Source organism: Chaetura pelagica, unplaced genomic scaffold (assembly GCF_000747805.2).
Source record: "Chaetura pelagica isolate M959 unplaced genomic scaffold, ChaPel_1.0 scaffold232, whole genome shotgun sequence".
Classification (NCBI taxonomy): domain Eukaryota; kingdom Metazoa; phylum Chordata; class Aves; order Apodiformes; family Apodidae; genus Chaetura; species Chaetura pelagica.
Window position 1 is genome coordinate 1,886,560 of NW_009952441.1, and position 13,948 is coordinate 1,900,507.

Below are 13,948 nucleotides of genomic sequence, written 5' to 3' on the forward strand. Positions count from 1 at the left end.
AGCAGGCGGCCCGTCCCGTCCCCGCCCGCGGTGTCGCTGCAGTCCCCGCCTGCCGCCCCACGGGGAGTTTGGTCGGAGGGAGAGCCAAGGTGCCACGGGTATCTATCTATTTATTATTTATTTATTTTTATTTTTCCCTTAGCTGGTGCGGATTAACAGGCCAAAAAATCAGCTCTTCCAGCCGGGCTTCTAACCTTGAGGAGAAGGACAATTCTGAAAAGGAGAGGTCTTCTGATCCGAGTGTCCTCTGTTCCAAATGTTTTCTGAAGGATCATCAGGAAGTTAAAGAATAGGACGTTGCATTTTGTATTTTATCGTAAGGAGTCCCCTGTGAAGTTACTAATCTTCATCATTTCCTGATGAAAATAAATCTTCTCACATTGCGTTTCAAAGCTGTCACAGAGAGCAACACAGACGTGCTGAACACCCTAGAAAACAGGGGAAGTTCATAGCCAGAACTTTCCTGCTTTGGTCTCCGTATTTCTACATAGGTGTTTCCCCAATAAATTGTACTTTAAGTATTAAGGAACTACTTCAAATACAGTGGAAGTGTTACAATGCACCTCTATCACTGCTAATTCCTGGTGCTACAGTCTGTAGATCCACTACAGCAGGAAGGTGCTGCTCTTTCGAAACGACTTGCTCTCTGACTCTATGCCATTGTTTGAAAACCCCCTGGGGAAGCCCCTGGATAAGCTGAAGTAACCTAATGTGGGCAGGCCAACAGCACAGGAGCAGGCCCATGGGATCAGGCAGCTGGGAAAGACCTCTGCCTGGAAAACCTTGGAAAATGCAGAGCCCAGGTGGGAGGAGGGAGATTCAGACCTGTTGGGTGGGACAAGGATTGTGATCTAGGAAAGGGGTCAGTAAACATCTCAGTAGCACTGCTCTGCTTTCAAAGGTATCCTTTTGACATTCAGAAATTTTTTTTCTGTAAAGACTGAACTCTTTGAGCTGAAGAATAACTTTGATTTTTACAACTCCCACCTTGTTCATTTTGAACTCTGATTTCATCACATGGCAAAAAAAAAAGAACTGTTGTTCAGTGCTTCATGAAGAATATAAAAATTTAAGAGTCTTTTTAAAGTGATACAATGTGAATACTGTAAACATCTTCTAAAGTTGTTATTATTAGGGTATCACATGAAAATTAAGAATTGTCTGGGCAGGCCTGGGGGGGACTGTCAATTTGTGTCTCCACAGGGGCAGCTTGCAGCACCTGAGCTGTTTGGGTTGCCTTGGCATTTAAGTTCTTCTAGGGAGTTATGAGATGGCAAAACCAGATACACCAAAACAAAACATGCAAAAGATACAAAGTTCAGAAGATATTTCCAAAATTTCTACAATTTGCAGTGAGAACCATTGCTGACTCACACATGCAAAGTGCCCTTCGAAGCCAGGATGTGCACAGGTGGCTTCCGTTCATTTCACATTGCACACGGGGAGGTTCTCATTAGTGGCTGCCAGCTGACTGACAGTGCCTGCTGATTGTCCAGACTTGCCTTGTTGAGGCTCAGGATGGTGCAAAGAAATATTTGGGGATTGTTCTGACCCCCTTTAGAGCTACCACATTCGTAAGAATTAGTTAAAATGCAGATGTACTGTCTGTATTCACATATGCAAGACACAGATGAAGTGATTACATCTCGGATATTCAACCTGTCCTTGCTATACAGTGGTGACAGAGATTAAAGGTAAGCATGCCTCTGTGATTTCTTGTGGCTGCTGTGTTATTGACTTTCAGTGTTTGAGAAGTGGCCACTTGAAAAAAAGACATCTAGGGATGTTTTCACAGCCTCACAGATGGCCAGTGGCAGGCTGGGATAAGTGAGTAGTTCCCTAACTTTTATAAATTTCTGAAATTAAAGTGGAAGCAGGTGAGTTTTGCAATTTACCACAGGGAGAATGTGTAGAAAATCCCCTATAGTTATGTTATAATGTCCCCTATAAGTACATTATCTACTAACTAAAATCCATGTATCTGAATTGTAATATCCATCTCTTTATATGTACTTGTAAATACTTTTCTCCAACAATAAACATGTATTCCAAGGCAAGGACAATAAAATCTGTAACAAGAATGCAGTGTCTCACAGATGGGTATCTCAATCAATAACTTAAGTATTTTGAGTTATAATAATGATGACAAAAACCAAAAAGCATGTTTAAATTAATCTAACTAACAGTAACATAAATTCCGTATTTTTCTCACGAAATGAAAAGTCAGAGCATATCCTGGTTAAATGCAGAAAAAATAGATTATTTTAATGAAGCTGTCTTTGGCTTACATCTGGTTCAATGTTTATCTTCTTAAGTGGGGAGAGAAAAGACATCTTCTAAGTACATAGATTCTGCATTTACACACCTGTATACGCGACTAGGCTTTCATTTTTATGCATGCTGAATGTGTAGGTTTTAATAGCTTGTATGTAGTTTACTGTTCTAAGTGTGAGGAGGCCTCTGAAATCATAAGCCACTCTTCTTCAGCACTTGCTATTTCCAGGAAGCTCCATGAAGTAAGACTTTTTGGTTTTTTTACAGTATTTCTGTTTGGTTCTTCTCTAGGTGTTGGAAACCTTTGGCTTCGTCGAACTGAGCGCATAAGTGTCTTCTGTGCAGCAGGAGGAAGAAGGAGGGAGCCAAATGAAAAATCCTGAGTGACAACATCTCTAAGTACCACAGCAGTGCCTTCTAAAGCTGGAAGATAAAGCTGATGGGGAGGTTACCATGACTACAGAGGCGGCATATTTGAATGAAAATTGATGTTAAGCATTTAAATGCTAATTGCAGCTGGGAACAGGTGACATCTATAAAAAATATAAAAATAATTTCAACAGTCTGCGATGTCTAACAAGTGAAAGAGGATTAAAAAGATTACAACACAGAGTTAAACTAAAACACTGATACAGTCTTTATCACTAAATTATGTTACATCATTTACATGTTTGTTGTAATAAGGAAACGTGATGTGTATAAATCACAGTGCCTGAGGTGCAAAAACTGTTTATATTACCTGAGTAGTACGTTCTTGAGGAATATATTGAGCAAAATGAAACAGGCTTCTTTAAATTAACTACAGTAACAAGTTTCCAGCAGCCTGCACTAAAGAGGTTCTTAAAACTTAATATTAAGAAACTACTTTAAATTCTCAATGGTAAGTAAATTTTGCAAGTGCCTGTAGTTAGGAATGTTTCTTATCTCCACTCTATGTATTGGGAAATAAGAGCTGAAGCTATACACAGTGGTACAGAGTCCTCCCTAGACTTAAAACTGTGAATTAAAATGGCATGTAGACCAGTATCACTGTGTAAATACTGCAATTTGCTGTCACACCAGTAGCTAACCTGACTTAAGGCTTCAGCTGGAAAAGATACAAAAGATGTGCTTTACTTTCAGCTGTGAGCATTGGCTTAACAGTAAGACTCCAAGAGCACCTGATATTTCCAGTTCTATTGCATTGGGTTAAATTCTACTTGCTAACACATGCCTTTGGAAACAGTCTTGATACCATTACTGTATGTCATGACCGGTTGTAATGCAGGCTTACTTTTTGTAACAAATTTTATTTGAAAAGCATTGGGAGCTTTTAAGAGGGGTTTTGGTTTTTAATATACAAGATGAGAAATGTGTGGTCTTCTCCATAGTTAAAAGAAACACCATAAGCACCTTTATTAAGGAGGCTAAAGCTAATTGCTTTTTTGATTCCCATTGCTGTCAGTGAATGCAGTGATAAGAAAATATGAATTGGGTATACCTTTAAAGATAAACTTCCCCTAGCCTATTAGGAAAAATTTCCTCAGTGACAGAGTTGTCATGCACTGGAACAGGCTACCGAGGGAAGTGGTTAAGTCACCATCCTTGGAGATATTTAAAAGATGTGTAGATGAGGTGACTAGGGACATAGCTTGGTGGTGGACTTGGCAGTGCTGGGTTGGACTTGATGATCTTAAGGGTCTTTTCCATCTAAAACAACTCTACAATTCTAAAAGACAAAGGCTTTTTTGGCCATATTTGCAGAACACTAGATAACGTTTTTCTAATATCATGTTTCAAATACTAATTAGACGTATGGCAACTGTGAATGTCATCACAGCATGACAGTCTTCTTCAATCAGAGTACAAATCTTCCTTCTCTTTATCTAGGCTTAAGAGGTCCCTATCAGAGTAGAGCCACCACAGCCTAACATCCAGTGATGTGACAGGAAAAAATACTGTATGGGTTATAGTAATTGAAATCCACTTTAAAATCTGGGTATATTATATGCAGATGATTATTTTTACTTACAGGGTAATTGCACTTTCCTAAAAATAGCAGGAGGAAGCAGCATGACTTTCTCTTTCAGACGACTTTCTTTTTCAGACATGATAATTTGCTCCTCTGAAGATCCTTGTAGCTGAGTGCTGTAATGTAACCCCAGTGAGCTGCTCTGAAGTCAATGGGAATGCTTATTTTGCTATAATCTGAGGCCTACCAGCCTCATTTATAAGAACACATGCAAGCTAGCAAGTCAGCAGCCTCAGGAACAATTGTTGGTAAGGTGGATGAGCTCCAATATCCCTTCCAGTTTCTCAGCAGTTTCAGGTATCATGTTGCTTGGAGCCTCAGCTTGCTGAGTTGCTTGGAGCTCTGCTCCCTGTGACCTGCAACAGTGATGAGTGCCTCAGGGATAGAGGTCAAACTTGATATTAGCTGCAACTCAGATTTCTTACATAATTTGTTTCTGACTGGCCATTACCCAGACAGAGCTGGAGGGAAATTTCTCCCACTGACCATACTCCTCTCACTAATTAAACTATCTTGCTGTACCATCACACGGTAATTAACTTTTTCTTCTTTTTCTCTGTCCTTACATTCAGCCTTCTCATACTCCTTGCACTTGATTAATTACAATCTATTTGTCTTTATCTCTACAGTAATCTTGTTTTCAAATAATCTCTTCCACCCTCATGCAATGTATATATGAGGTAAACATTTTTCCCAAATATTGAGATGTGAAACAGAGAATTTATGAAGTAAGCACTACAGTCTGCTAATTAAATAACTATGCACAGAGCTTGTGGGCAGTGAAAGCAGAATTAAAGAGAAAAAAATGACAACAACATTTTAGAGCTGAAGTCAATGTTAACCCTTTGACATTTCCAATGAAGCTAGTTTTGGAGTAATTTCCCTTTTACATTGCGGTGTCCTTGTGTATGTGGTACCAATTAGCATTTCTGAAAGTGCTCATGACATGCACTAAGCCATGCCCAGATCAATAAACCAGAGACTTCATCTACCAGCAGAGTTTCACAGTTTTCAGTGGTTGCAATAGAAACAAAAATCTTCCAAAGAACAGCTGAGATATTGGCCTTTGCATTTAGTAGCGGTCACAGCACTGAGTCATGCTGTATTGAATTTTAGAGTAAGATCAAAAGAGTGGTTTAAAGCAACACCACAAAATTAGTCCCATCAGCTGAAAAAACCCAGACCTTTCAAACTAATAAGAGACTCTGGGATCAGAACATAAAAGGAAAGCTGGAACCAAAATAAATTGATGTTTTAAGAAGCTTTCAGAAAACAAGATACCCAGGTTTTTTACATGGAAGACTCCTTATAACAAACTAAATAATTCAAGTATGTGTAATCTTCCTGCATTCATTAAGAACATTTTACAGATATTAATCCCAAAATCTAGTCAGATTTCTCAAGCTTAACAAATTTGTATTCTGTAGGATAATTCTGACCACAGATTAAATGCAACTGTCTTTTTGGTGTGCTGCAGTAGCTTTTTAAAAAAATCAGACAAACAGACCAACACAGCAGTTCACAAGAAGCAGCGAAGAATTATTTCTGCAGTGAAGATTAAGAGAAAGTAGAATAATGGGACCAGGAATTAACCATACAAGGTTGTTGGTTTTTAAAGAATCAGTCTTGATTATGATGCCATTTACTGTGCATGCTAAGATAGGAATAAAAAAAATGAGGCGTAATTTGAAAAGCGGCTTAAATATTCAAAAAACACAAATGCATCAGCCAGTAGCTGCCCTAAAGGTCACTGTAACATGTTTATTACATTAAGACCAATTTAAGAAGACAGATGCAATTACTTGATCTGGGTGTGGGGTTTTTTTTTGCTGTGGTTTTGTTGTTTTTTTTTCCTTCAGATATGTGATCCTTAAAGCTGAGAACCTCTGCTCTATGTCAGATCTAAAAGACATTGACTTTTGCAGCTCTCTCCAGCTGGACCACCAGCATCAGTTCCTGCAGATTTTGGAAGTCTCTCTCCAAATACCAAATGGCCAGTGTCACCTTGAATGCAGTCTCCAGTGATGGGTATTTGATGCCAAAAGAGATGGGAAGGTGCTGTTCAATATTGTTTTTCCATTGCTGTCAGACAGATTTGAACTGCCTTATTGACTGTTACTGACCTTTTACAACTTTCTTTCTCTCTTTATTTGTGTTTAAAGACACATGAAATTATATGTGAATATAAATAATAAATTGAAATAGTTTGTGATAAATTATATTCCATTGAGCTTTATTTTAGTGTAAATAATGAGTCAGGATCTTTACTGCTTACTGTAATTCCTGGACATCAACAGCCCTTGTGTCTAGTAGTAAATGGTATGCACCATGCCCTGGATCAGAGAAGATTGAACACACACTCACACACATTTAAACTAAACCAAGTACCGTAAGTATGGTATAAAATACGGGCTGGTTCCCTTTTGAACTCGGTACTCAAAAGTTCTGTTTTTCAACACTAGCAAGAGAAAGAAAACTAAGAACATTAATGTGGCTTATGAAGTCTTTATCAGATAACAGCTATGACCATTTCTGCACGTGGAAGCACAGTTCTAAGAAACAGGCATGACATCAGTCAGCAATAGGCATGACACTGGCTATGTGATGTTTCTTCAGGTGACTGAACAGTTTCAAGCTTTATATTGGAAAGTAATAACCTTTGTTTTGGCTAAACTTGTAAAAACTCTGAGGAGATGAACATGGGACTAATCAATGCTAACCCTGGAACCTATGAGGGTTCAAGCTGGGACTGCATCACAGTGGAAAAAAGGAGAATGCCTTTACAGATTTTTTGAGAGTGAAGATACTACAGCTGGTCCTGTAAGCTGTATACAAGCTGTACAAGCTTTCCACAAAATAAAGTAAAGGAGATACTTTTCAGAAAACCAACAGACCACTTTTGGCACATAAGCTCTGGTTCAGGTTTCAGAGAAGCTTTTCTTAATATGGGCTGTATAAAAAGTTTGAGCCACAAATGGTCAGGGCTAAGTGCACCTCTTTGCTTACATGAGGAGAAAGAGATCTGCCTCTGCCAAGCGTGCCTGTGAGACAGTAGAGAGGCACGGAAGGAAAGCGGTGGTACTCTCCACCTGTGTGGGGGCCCCCCAGCAGGGCCCAGGTAATAAGGGTCTCTGCAACTTGCCTACTATCCCTGAACATACAGAGCAAGTGAATGCCAAAAATTTGCTAGCCTGAAAATGGTTCTGGTTATCTTACTGGCATAGTGCAAGAAAAGAACAACTTAAATCTGAAGAACTTGTTCAGATCTACAGTAGGATATTTTGAAATGAAAGCTGTACTTCATTCTTGAAGTTTTCTTATCTTTTACAATGCACACATTTTTTTGGTTTAAGAAGAGTGGGCCTGGAAATCAGCATGGTGATACACAACTGTTTAAATACAGTGTTGCTTGTTGTTTTGCATCCACTGGGTAGATATCAAGCAGGCCAGCCTATGGCAGTTTTGACTCTTTTCAGCAATTAATTTGTTGTCAGACCTTCCTGGAAGAACAGGGAATAAACAGAATACCATGTTAAGTGGCAGTTTTACCTGATTTCGGGAAAAACGTGACTGCATGCTGAGATTTTGGGTGTGTAAACTGAAGTGAAAGACAGGCAATCCCTCCTGTCAAAAACTGCAAATCTACATTTTCAGACCAAGTCCTTCCTTTTGTTCTTTAAGGGCACAACCTCATTCACTCATATACAGCAAGAACTTGCAGGAGCAAGCAGTTCATTACAGGCATTTAGGCGTAAAGCACTTGGTCTGTCTTTACTTGCAGCTGCCCAACAGGTGAATAAGAGATGTGTGTGGCATTTGTTAGGATGACGATTGATTCTTCACGCTTTGCGTGGAGTTTTACATCTCCAAACCTTCTTCTTTGCATACAGGCAAAACAGCTGAGCGGCCAGGCAGTTTTGCACAGCAGGTCTTACATGTACTTGTAAGGTTTGGGACAGCCTCATCGACAGTGTCTGGGGCAGCTGTGAGGATCAAGGGGAGGTTGAACAGCCAGGGCTTGGTGCAGCCCACAGGTACAAGGCAGAGAGGAGTGCAGTTGCTCATTGCAGGTTTGAAGGAGCTGCCTGACCCTTGGGAGTGTGGCATGTTGGAGGCCACCATATGCAGAGGGACTTGTCTTTTACCACCTATCCTGCTGCTGTGAAGTCCAGGAGGGGGGCTGCATCCCACTAGGATGCATTCCTGTGTGGTCTGCCTTGGATGGTCCTGCTCTGGCAGTGGGGTTAGACAAATGATCTCTAGAGGTCCTTTGCAACCCCTAACATTCTGTGAGTCTATGATTATTTCGATCAGCCTATATGACACTCATGTGGTTTCCAACCGTTAATTTCCATCAGAAAAACATAAACATGACAGCTCATGTAACTCCAAATTGTTGGGTTTTTTTCTTGGCTGCATCTTTGCCCATATTTTCAAAATACTGCAAATAATCAGATTCCATTTAACATACTCCCATTTTCAAACTGCTGTCACAAAAAACTTCTGTAGAAGCAAACCATGATTCAGTGATGGTATCTGCCATTTAACACTCCTATCTTCAAAGCCTAACATGAAACATCACTTAAAGTGGTCAATTTATTATTTTTGTGTCACTTTCCACTAACCTGTTGAACTAGTTTCAGCAGGGTCTGTCAGTTAGAAAGTCTACCTTCTCTGACACTTACCTGAAATGATGACTATTATACAACATCCTACTGTCAGACATCATCACTTGTATAGGATCTGGCAAGAAAAACTTTGATAAACAATCATGTAGTGGCCTATGATCTGTTTTCTAGTAAAGCACTCTCTGAGATGTTAGAATAATCATGTAGCACACAGTCAAAAAACACAGGTTCTGTAAAGAGACCAGGTTTTTCCTGATATTCACTGTCAGCATTTTTGGTGTTGGCTTGGCCTGTATCTCTGACACTCAGGGCAGATTTTAAAATTTTTGTTGGAAACAGAGTTGTTGGATGAGACCTGAGACACTTTAGTAGTAGTTGTGTAATATCAGCTGTGTGCCAACTCTTGCTTTTACAAATAGAAGTTTATTTCTTTGAGTATGAAAAGGAGAAAGTATTTGCTAACCTAGAAAAGCAAGAAGTTTATTTTTTCCTCCTAAGCAACGAGACTACATTGCTTTACCTAGCATACAGGAAGGAAATGAGAAAGGAAAATGACATTTAGGAAATTATTTCAGAGATAAGGTTCAACACAGAATGCATCTTCAGCTCCTGATTATAAAAGTCTTTACTGCTCTGAACCTTTTAAAAAGCAGGTCCAATGCTCATATGCTTTTCTGGATTCCTGATTAAGAGAGCAAATTTAGGCTTACATAAGAATCACAGATAACAAGAAGATGAGTTTGAGTTTTCCAACCCTTCACAAAGTCATATGTATTTAAAGGGAAAAAACAGAACATTTGTCAAAAAATTCCATTGGAGCTGTGGCATGGATTGGACATTATGAAAGTTTAGCAATAAAATTACCCTAACAATTACACCTCCATTTTCAGCCATTAAGATAAATCAAGAACCAATCATTCTGCTAAGCAACTTAGAACTCAAAATAATGGATTATTGCATTAAATTACAGTCAGGCAGAAATTGGAATATGTTTGCTCTGTACCCTGCAAATAATGTTTTATAAAATAAGCATAGCTGGGCACCAAGATGTGAACATGTTTGTTTTTCAGTAACTATACTTTCCATTATCACACTAACCAGAGTAGTAGTATGATTCAGTCTAATTGAGCAGGTGAATATTTCTGTGTAGTAGAAAATATTTTTTATAATGATATGTGAAAAAAGTAACTTTGCAGGTTCTTATGACATTTCAAAACCAGTGAAAAATAAACGTCTACATAATTTACCATGCCAAAATTTCAAAATAGTTATGGGTAACACAGGCAATCTTCAAGGAAAACATTGCATATACTATAGGCACAAAACCCCAACAAACAAATAAAAAAACCCCCACACTTTCTGATAACGTGAAAATGCAGAGTAACTTCTCAGAGAGTGAGAGAAGCTATTATAATGTGCTGATGACTGCAATAATGTTGCTTTTTCATCTTTATGTGTTCACACAATTGTATACTCTTAGCATATGAATGTCAAACTTGCTGATAACATTAAAAATCTTTAATTTTATGGACTGATACTGATATCATCACACATTTAGGGATATATCACATTTATTGAGATACTTGATATTTTCAACTGATGTTTTGTCTCTTCAAGTAAAAAGCATATGGGAGCTCATCCCATATGGTTATGAACATGTAATTACATATATCACTAAAAGTACCTTCTGTTGCTTCCACTGAACATTTTTTAAGAACTCAATCAACTCCTGTAACATACACTTTTGTCTTTTAGGAAGATTTTTCTTCACTCTTGTACCTAAACAGGACCAAAGACAAACCTTAACTGCTAGAGAAGGTAAGGATCTACCCTCGGTTGTTGAATGATTATCAGATCGCTGTTAGGAAGTAACATCAACCAAAACACAATCCCCTGCACCAATGGAATGAAATGGCCAAGGTTCATCCCAAAAATGAAAAGTCCTGAAGTCTGCTTGCAGCACAACCTAGTACCATTGCTAGCATGGGCAGTACTGCAACCCAGGACAAAATACCAAGTTTTCTTCTGAGTCATTCTGGTTCTGTGCTTCAGTAAAATCATTCCATGGTTATACTAGTGAGGTTGACCTTGCTAATTACATTAGCCACAGCATGACCTTACCTAGAGGAGGATGAAATCCAGGATAGCAGCCAAGTAGCTTCTCTGTGCAAAATTAGCACTTTCAGAAGTCTCTCTCTGTAGAGATTTTCAGTGTGTGCCACCAGTTATATTTTATATCATCCTCATAATTGACAATTATATTGTTTTTGCATTTCATAGAATCTGGCTAAAGAGAACACATTGACCAAATAATTTTTCTCTAGGCTTACATTATTATCTTATTCTTAAACATAAAAATATTATTTGGAGATTGAAAATACTACAGAAGAATGGCTTTACTGAAAATACTAGGAAAAACCCACAGAAAAGTACTATTAAATAGTTTAATCCATCTTTTTGGCAATCTTTACACTTGGCTTCATCACAGTTCAGGTTTGTGGCATATAATTTGGATCATGAAGACATTCTTGTTTCTGTGATACCTGTAATGTAGATGTTAGACCACGATGAACTGGAAATATCTTAGTTCTGCACAATTAGCACCTGCATGTGTTTAAAGAAGAAAAAACTTTAAAAGAAACATTGGTAATAAAACAGGTGAGATGTGCATCTTGACAGTTTTCAGTTATTTAAATTCACTTTAGTTTTATTCCTGTATTAAATTGAAAATAAATGGACATGGATTAGAAACCCCCCACCTATTCTGGTGTCTCTGTTCATGTATTCCATACGTAGAGTAACAATTTAGATCTGGCTCCAGGAAATAATATTCTCAAAATCTGGTTTCAAAACTGTCACAGGGACACACACAAAAAAACCAAACAATAAATGCCTTATATATATTGATGTATAGGACCCATGGCCACTGCAAGACACTGTTTCCATCTAGTGATTTTTGAAAAAGAACAGTAGAAGAGTTCATCTGCAGAGGTTATTCTCCCGATCAGATGAGCTCTAATCCCATTTTAATCCCAGTGGGCTATATTAAACAAAAGCAGAAGGTCTGGATTTTAGAACAGATTAGCCTTGACCTCACATAGATCAGTCTTGCTAAGTAATCAGGTGTACATAAATTACCACCAACCAGGGCTCCTGGTGATGCACTGTGGGTAGCAATGCAGGAATAAAGTATAACTTCTTGTAATACAAAACAAGAGAGAAGAGTACAGCAATCATTGCACTGCTAAACCGTACTGAACTTTTATTCTAGATAAGTTTTTATTTGTCTTCCTACAGACAGTATAAAATTGGCATAAAAAATTATCATATATGCTGGCTAATCAACAAAAATAGGATTCCTGCATTCACTCTGGTCCAACTCAGCTTTCCTCTGATGGTTGATCATCTGTTGTACAAATGTTATTTTAATCATCATATAACCACAGCCTAGTGCCTCAGTCTGTATTTTCCTTTTGTAAAATACAGGTACTATCGATACTATTTTCTTGTTGCATGGTACCAACCTCAATAAGTTATTTTGTAAATACTCTGTATTTAGCCCAAAACTTGCTGCTTGGACTATAGATTCCCTTTCCATATCCTTATTAGTGTTCTGTTTCCAGGTTCAACATCACCATCTTCAATAAAAAAATGAAGTAAAAATACTAATTTTTATTTTGGAACATATGTAGATTCACCTTAATCTTTACTTCAGCCTTGTGGAGAGCTGTTCCATCTCTTTTTTTGTTGTTGTTGTAATTTTCTTCCTGTATGATGACTACAAACTTTAATTTGCTTTGAAAGTTCAAATCTACATTGAATTTTGGTAATCTGATTTTATTCCTACCTGAACAGGTATGATTTCCTTGGCCACCCTTTCCCTTTCCCTTTCCCTTTCCCTTTCCCTTTCCCTTTCCCTTTCCCTTTCCCTTTCCCTTTCCCTTTCCCTTTCCCTTTCCCTTTCCCTTTCCTATTCCCTTTCCCTCTCCCTCTCCCTCTCCCTTTCCCTTTCCCTTTCCCTTTCCCTCTCCCTCTGCCTCTCCCTCTGCCTGTGCCTCTGCCTCTTCCTTTTCCATTTCCCTTTCCCTCTCCCTTTCCCTCTTGTTTTCCCTCTCATTTCTCCTTCTCCATTTCATGCATGTTCTCTGTTACTCTTAAAGACTTTTCCACGTGTTTATCTTTCCAATTAAACCCTGAGCCCTTTCTTAGGAGCTTAGGCATGAGGAAACGTCAGGCTTGCTCTGTGTATAAGTCCTTCAGCACTGCTGGTTTCACTAATGAGTCCCTTTCACTTCTTTTACTGACACTGTCTCTGGATGTGGACATGCAAATTTATTAGCCACTGTTTACAGTGATTTGAGAGACTTATTACCACCAAAAAAGCAATACAGAGACAGATGGAGAAAGGTGAATAAACTGACAGGAAAAAAAATTAACTTTGATATCTTTGATACCAGAATATGGTTTCCCTTTAGTCCTATCAGCCTAGTATGTTAGAAGATTTTTCTAATTCTCCTATCTCTGAAGACACCTGCCCAAGACAGATAGTATTTTTTCATCTCATCTACCTGTGTGCTTATATACTTGTCTGAGCTCTTAACCAACTGTAGCCACACACTGCCTTGAAATTTTATGTCAGTGATCTCCTGCTTAACTGCTAGCAGCTTTCCCAACCTCAGCATGTCTGCTCTGGAGTGGTGGGGTATTATCTACAGCTTATGATTATGATCTAGATCTGGTTCTTCTCTGAGCCTTTCAGAAGCTCAGAGCTTACAATGAGCTTCTTGTTATTCTTGATGCCCTCTTGAGAATGGTATTTCACCATGAACAGCAGTGCCTTGGGTACTCAGCCTTGTTCCTACCCTGGAGGAACATGGAATCCCCCTCTCCTGAGAAATGCAGCACAAGCTCCTTGTTCTGTAGTCAGTAACTCTATTATGGTTGGGAACAGCTCTGCTGACTGTATGGCAACCACCAGTGCAATGGACAGGAAGGCTCTGCAGGTCAGGATCCTCTGCTTCAGTCACAGCAGAGT